Raw genomic sequence first — 8045 nt, 5'->3', positions numbered from 1 at the left:
CTTCTAAGCTCGGTAGTATCGACTACGCCATCCCTTTCTCAAATTTTGAGGCCTTGTGCCTGTATTAAGTAACAATTATATAACTTGATATTATTCACAAACAAGATTCCATGTGAACCGTAAAGGTCAAAAAGTTGGAAGCTTCAGATATCATCTATATCTATGTTTGAGGACTATTTATTACTATTATTATTATTATTATTATTATTATTATTATTATTATTATCATAACCCTACCTGACTTTTGATTTAATGCTAAATTTTGGATCGTAGAACACACTTGATCTGAGTTTAACATTTAAAGAGATAATATTTGACGTTTACGACTTTTCGACCTTTACAAATACTCGTCGAGTCCTGTCTATGGATTCTAATTCAGATTTATGTAAGAAAAGCTTTATTGCCTAACATCGACCTACTGATGAAGGCTCTTTGTGGGTGTATACTTTTCATGCCTACGAAATTTTGTCAGAAATATTGTATATAACCCATGAAAGTCTAAAAACAACATAGTCTTTTATTATTTTTCTGATTTCAGTCGCTGGACTGGCAGCTCTGCAGGGCTCCTTCTTTCAAGTGCGTTTTCTCTATTTTTGTAGGCGATTGACCCGACCTCACTACTATTCCAGTTACGGAATATAAAGGGAGATAATATGCATAATCTAAACAGATTCGTCGCTCCGTCCAATGAAAGAGAATAACGCTCGCTTTTGCTTACTGGATTCAACAATATGATGGGTCCTATTAGATGAACGAATTCTTCATGTTGAGATAGAATAATTTATCGTATGTTTGATAGAAATTATATAAGGTTCCAGTATTTGTTTGCAGGAGTAATTCTCTGCTTATCTGGAACAAGATTAAACTTGGTCAGTGATTCTAACAACTCCAGTAATTTCCATTGTGACGAGAGTCAACCGCTTCATCACAAAAAAAAGTCTTTAAATAAAGATCTGATTCTAGTAAAAACTTTTCGTCCTGAATTCTTCGCTCCAGAATTTTGTGATATTTGATCGGTTTCCTTTCCTTTCAAAAGTGGAGAATCAACACTTTCACCTTTGCTTTTGTGCATCAACAATGAAATGAAAGTTTCTCAATGTGAGAAACTTCCTTCATGTTAACCAAATGGATTGCTTGCATTTTTCTAATCATTAAACCCTTTCCTTGAACCATAACCCTTGCCGGAAAAATTGAATGGGCTTCCGTTGCTTTCCGAATAGCCTAACAAATTTCTTGTGTGTTGTTTGCGTCTAGGTTTATTAACGTACGAGACTAAGCGTTTGCCAGTTCTGAGGATTCATTTAATTGTTAGACAATCAAATAGTTGACAACTCACTATTAACGTGTCGGCATTCGTTTCCACCCTCGGTTTGCCAATACACACAATCAAAATTAGTTCAATTGTTTCTCTGTTCACAAATATCGTTAAAGTGCTTGTTTCCTCTGCAAGTCTTCTATTCTGCTAATAATAGTTTGTTCCTATTCTACCTGATAAAACCTTACAGCATCATCATCTGACTGTAATGATCGTCAGAATGTTCTGTCAACTGACGTATTTTTCATATTGCATGTCGCTCATTTCGTTCATTTTTTTCCAACGCTTTTCATTTTGCACTTTCAGATGCAAAATGAGTCCAAATTTTGGCACAAGACCACAGTTAATTTAGCGAGAGGCGGGTTAGTCGATTGAATCGACCCCAATTCTTAACAGATGATACTTATTTGATCGACCTCGAAAAGATGAAATGCAACGTTGATCTCGGTAGGATTTGAACTCAGATCGTAAGGAACCGGAAGAAATGTCGCTAAGTATTTTATTCTCTACGCTAACGATTCCGCCACCTCATAGCCACTGTTGTGACCAGGTCTGCTCTGACCCGTTAGGGTCCCAACCATGGGTTAACTAGGATGTGAACCACTGAGAATGGACGATCCCTAGTTCTCGTTAGAACTTCCTTTCAGACATATTATGACTACCAGAATCTTCGACTCTACAGCAGATTGCAATCTGCAATAGCATATATATATATATATATATATATATATATATATATATATATATATATATATATATATATATATATATATATATATATATACAAATACATGTGTGTGTATAAATCATCTGAAATTGACATGGTGCTCCAGCATGACCACGGCCGCATGGCTGAAACGAGTTAAAGAGTAAATTTGAAAATGATTGGTTTTAACATGCGAACTACGGCGACAAACCAAGACTGTGTCAAATACAGTAATGGCTGCATAAAACAGTAAAATGTCATTGGACAGCAGTTTCAGAATGGAGCGTACCCTAAAGAAAATGCAGTCCGGTTTGATGTTTGAACAAAAATTCGGTCGGGGGAAAATGGCAGCAAAAAACGAAAATGTCGTTAGTATGCATTCAGGGAAAACGTGGGTCAAGTTAATTAATTACACAGCTAGACTCTCAGCTTATCTTAGAATTGGAAGTGAAAGTGGCAGGAAAAAATATCTTCGTTTCACATTCAGATAAAAAAAAAATAAAAAAAAAAGAGAGAAAAAGGAAAGAGAAAGAAAAGACAAGTCAAAAGTTAATTAATCGCACAGCAGGTCGTCTGGTCCTGTTTTGTATATAGAACAGAAGTTGTGTTTGCAATATGAAAAAGTTTTTTTTTTACATATACGAATGACAGAATAAGAGAGCATATGAATAGATTTAACTCATCTAAAAATAGGCAAAAAGAGCAAGATCAGGTTTATATATATATATATATATACATATATATAAAATTATATATATAAACCGGCCTTCTCCATTTTTAATATACATACATAGGAGTGGCTGTGTGGTAAGAAGTTTGCTTCCCAACCAAACGGTTCCAGGTTCAGTCCCACTACGTAGCACCTTGGGCAAGTGTCTTCCAGTACGTTGGGAGGCAGAAGTTATGCGGAAGCTCGTCGTGTATATATATATATATATATATATATATATATATATATATATATATATATAGATAGATAGATAAAACTTATTTGGAAATGGATATGTGGCGTTCGATCATATAATAATAATAATATATGTATATATATATATATATATATATATATATATATATGCATGAAACGCGGAGTAGATAAAATAGGGGACAACTGATGAAGGGATAGTTCTTTATGTTGCCTGTCTCGTTTCTCTATTTGTTTCTTTCGTTGTTCGAAAAAAAGTTCGTGTTTTATGTTCTCATTTTTCATCTTGTTCACGTATTTTTGACGTCCTGTACTCATATATGCATGTATATATACATATATATGTAGATAGGTAATATATGTATGTATGTATGTATGTATGTATGTATGTATGTATGCATATACATATATCATTATTATTATTATTATTATATATATATATATATATATATATATATATATAGAGAGAGAGAGAGAGAGAGAGAAAGAAAGAGAGAGTGAGGAAACGGAGGGAGAAAGAGGCTGTTATGATCATTGCGTAACTCCGAGTTTCCTGAAACAGCTGTTGAGTTAAAAAATTATGTATTATCTTCATACTATTCTATATTTTTTGTGCTCTATGCACACACACACGCACACACGCACATCATGTCAAACCAAATAGTATTTATCAGCATTGCTACTCTGTCTGTTTGTGTGTGTGAGTGTGTGTGTGTTTAAATAGCGGTTCGGCAAAAGAGAACGATAGAATAAGCACTAGGCTTACAAAGAATAAGTCCTGGGGTCGATTTGCTCGAAAAGGTGGTGCTCCAGCATGGCAGCAGTCAAATGACTGAAACAAGTAAAAGAGTATATATATATATATATATATATATATAAACAAATAGCAAATGAGTATATGCATATATACGTACAGGTATGTGCATACCGATATCCACCTGTATGTATAGGTGCATATCTGGGTACAGGACATTGCAAACAAAACGTAGACAAGAAAACACACAAGCCACATAGAGAATATTTTCCTTCATCAGCTACCCCCGTTTTAGCACCGGCGTTTCGAAGAGCTGGGTAGGACGCATCGTTAAAACGGCTCTTCCCATGGACCGCAAATTAAATTTGTATACACAAATTAAACCTTGCCATGGAAGAATGTAGTGGCGGACAGAAAACAAGACAGGAAAACAAACGGAAAAGGCTATACGGCCAGACGGGAAAAATTATGTGTGTATGAACGCTGTGAGGCACGAACTTGATTACTTTAGATCGTGCTTCTTATTCGGATATATGATATACACACACACACACACCTACCTTTACAAAGGCAGAATGGTCATGGCTGGATCGTCTGCTCGTTCAGATTTAAAGTAAACAGCAATTGTTCTATATCATACTCGTACAACTAAATAAAAAGAAAACTGTTCGTTGCTGTCGTCATAGGAGTAAAGATCGACTCATACTTCACTGCGTTGCATATTTAATTAATTTTATTAAATTAAAATTAATTAACCAATTAAATTTTCTTGGCTAATTAAATAAAGTCTGCTATAACGCCCACGTTACAAAAATACAATGCAACATGCATATTCATGTCATGTTCTTTACAAACACTCTATTATTGTCTTTGCTTCACATAGTTGGAATAACAAAACACTGTCACACAGTTTTAGTTGACTCGAAGACCAGTCATCCATGTAAAATATTCATTTGACCTTCGTCTAACCTGAAAGCTGTCATGCACTTGGACAATTTTCATCGTGTACCTAAACACACGGGCACACACACAGGCACACACGCACAGAAGCACACACACACACACACGGACACACTTGTCAAGCTGTCAACCCACTCCTCTATAATTTATTCTTTCTCAACCTCCTCCTCCTCCTTCCCTGCTTGTTGTCGTTCTCTTCCGTTTTCTTAAGCGAACATTTAACATTTAGTTCAAACAATGGAATATATTTTAACATTTCCTGTCCTCTCACAGATCGCAAGTGAACCTAACAACATTGTTTTGACACTGTTGCACTCGCTAACCCAACCCTCACCTGCAATTACATCAGATTCAGATCTTTTTAGCTCAGAATTAATTATTTCAAACATTAAAATATAAAAAATAATGATCTTAAGAAAATTTTGCAGTTGTGTTATATATATATATATATATATATATATATATATATATATATATATATATATATATATATATATATATATATATATATATATATATATATATGTATATATAAAAACAAATAATAAATGAGTATATGCATATATACGTACAGGTATGTGCGTACCGATATCCACCTGTATGTATAAGTGCATATCTGGGTACAGGACATTGCAAACAAAACGTAGACGAGAAAACACACAAGCCACATAGAGAACATTCTACTTCATCAGCTACCCCCGTTTTAACACCGGCGTTTCGAAGAGCTGGGCAGGACGCATCGTTAAAACGGCTCTTCCCATGGACCGCAAATTAAATTTGAATACACAAATTCGATACTGAGAAAGCAAAAAAGATGCAGTAATAAAAATCGTGATGATGATGATGATTAACATTGAACTAAAGCCAGGAATTCCGAGGAGGTGATGAGGTGTTGGTCGATCATTAACCCTAATTCTTCATCTTTCATCTTTCGTCTATCCGGCATAATTTGTCGTATTTTGTCGGCTGAACAGACAGAATCACCCGAGCATCGGAATAAAAGAAAAGAAAAGCTTTGCGGGCTTTTGTTTCGGTTGTTTACGTTCTGAGTTCAAATCCCGTCCAGGTCACTTTTACCTTTCACCATTCCGGCGTCGCTGAAATTCTTGACTTTCTTTTATTCAGTTTGCGGCCTCCGTGCTCTATTATAATTACCACCACCACCACCACCACCACCACCACTACCATCATTATCATCACAGTTGCCTTGCCCCTGGCGTGCAGCACACTAGTGAGTGACCCTAGCGATGAGTATCATCCTGCGTCCTATATTCAGTGAAATCACAGTAAAATTGTGGACATGCCTGTGGTTACAGCCATCGTTCGGCCTTCCTGCTCGCTGCTACTATCTTCCATGTTGTTTCCCTCTGGATACATAAAATATTTCGTACTTCATTTCGTCCTTCATTTCTTCCAGTGTTTTTCAATCCATGCAGGAGTCGGGTACTTCGGCTTTGGATTTCTATGATTTATAACGTTTGCAGCTATTTTTTTTTAATGTTGTTTTACCTTCTCAACAGGAAACGTCATCCACCCGCCACAGGATGCATAACATCGTCCTTGAATTTTCAAATGGTTTCTACCTTTTCCTCGTCTGCGGGTTGACCACTGGCTCTTCACGAGTAAAAGATTTTGGACGTTCAACTCACAGAATCGGAACAAATACGGTGAAGAATTCTGTTCGGCTTTTTAGCAATCCTGCTAATTCAAATCATTTTGGCTCCTGTTATCTGTATTTGTTCTCGCTGTTGATTCTTCAACTTCTGGAACTTTATGCATTAAAAGAGTGTTGAATAGACGAGAAGTTCCAGGAAGATGACAATTCTAGGAAGAACTGGTTGGATAAAATATTTTGCGAAGGTTTTGAGCATGACACAATATGAATGGTGTGTGAAGCACGTGCGGCATGTTAAATTAGATCGGAAAAAGCAGCAGCAGCAGCAGCAGCAGCAAAAGAAGAAGAAGCAGAAGAAAAAGCGAGGGTAAGAGAGAGGAGAAATATTTCTTTATTGCCCACAAGGGGCTAAACATAGAGGGGATAAGCAAGGACAGAGAAAGAGATTTAGTCGATTACATCGACCCCAGTGCGTAACTGGTACTTATTTAATCGACCCCGAAAGGATGAAAGGCAAAGTCGACCTCGGCGGAATTTGAACTCAGAACGTAGCGGCAGACGAAACGCCGCTAAGCATTGTCGCCCGGTGTGCTAACAGGAAGAGATATGTTGGGAAGTTATAACGAAGCAGATGAAGGTGGGTGTGTTAGCGTGATCACTGGACCTGCTAGACATAGTGACTAACGCTCATTCAACTCACAACCCTACCGTCTTAAAAAAATAGGGAGATCATATTGGACAAAGTAGTAGGAGTAAGTTTACAAGAAGACAGGATGGCAATGGTTCTGATAAACGGGTTACCCTAACACCACTGCGGTGCCACTAAACAATAACGCCATCATCATCATCATCAGCAGCCAAAATATATTCAAAATATTCAGCAAGAAATAGCGAGTTAGCTTTTCAAACTTCACTCCGTATTGCCCTAATGAGTTTAATTATTATCATTTTTTTTAAATGAAGCTAAAGGTTTTTGGTGTTATGGCGTGGGATGCAGAATTCAACAACTAGTTTCTAAATGATTTTAATACATTTTTATTTCTATTTCTTTTCTCATTTGTATTAAATTCAACTGAGCCAGGGACATCTATCTCAGCGTCTCATTTTAAAATATTTGCATTCCAGACAAAATAAAATAAAAGATAATTAACCTTGGTTTCTTTCTTTCTTCCTAATTTTTTTCTAGTGAACACATACACACACACACACACTCTCTCTATCACACACATAAATAATGTGTATGTATGTGTATATATTTATATATTACATTTTAATGAAATGTTAATTAAGATTGCTGATTTTAATTTTTGCATTAATTTCCTCAATTAATGCCTTGCCATGTTATTTTCTCACCTGTTCGACTCCCATTGTATTTGACTTTCCTTCATTTCTTCTATTTTAAATTAGAATCCTCATGATTCATAACCATTGTTAGTTATATGTTTTATTATATTTCGTCTTAGCCTTAAATTCGTTTTAGATTGATGAACTCTAACCAAAGTTTAGCTATTCAGAAAAATAGTATGAAAAAAGATACACATATTACTTTCTCCCCCGTTAAACATATGAAAATCTCAGATAATGAATTAATGGCTATATTTTTTGTGCCAGGTAGTTAATTATAATTGCACTTTACTAATCGATATTTCGCTAGGTGTTCCGATTAAATAGTTTTACAATACGTCACTTGAATCATTTCGGGTTGTAGGCAGGTAGAAGTTTGATTGCTTTAGGAAGTAACGCATCTGTTAGTCGCGTGTTCTGGGCTCCGTT

This window comes from Octopus bimaculoides, chromosome 9, assembly GCF_046866305.1.
Source record: "Octopus bimaculoides isolate indiv1 chromosome 9, ASM4686630v1, whole genome shotgun sequence".
NCBI lineage: Eukaryota > Metazoa > Mollusca > Cephalopoda > Octopoda > Octopodidae > Octopus > Octopus bimaculoides.
This window is presented reverse-complemented; position numbering follows the sequence as displayed.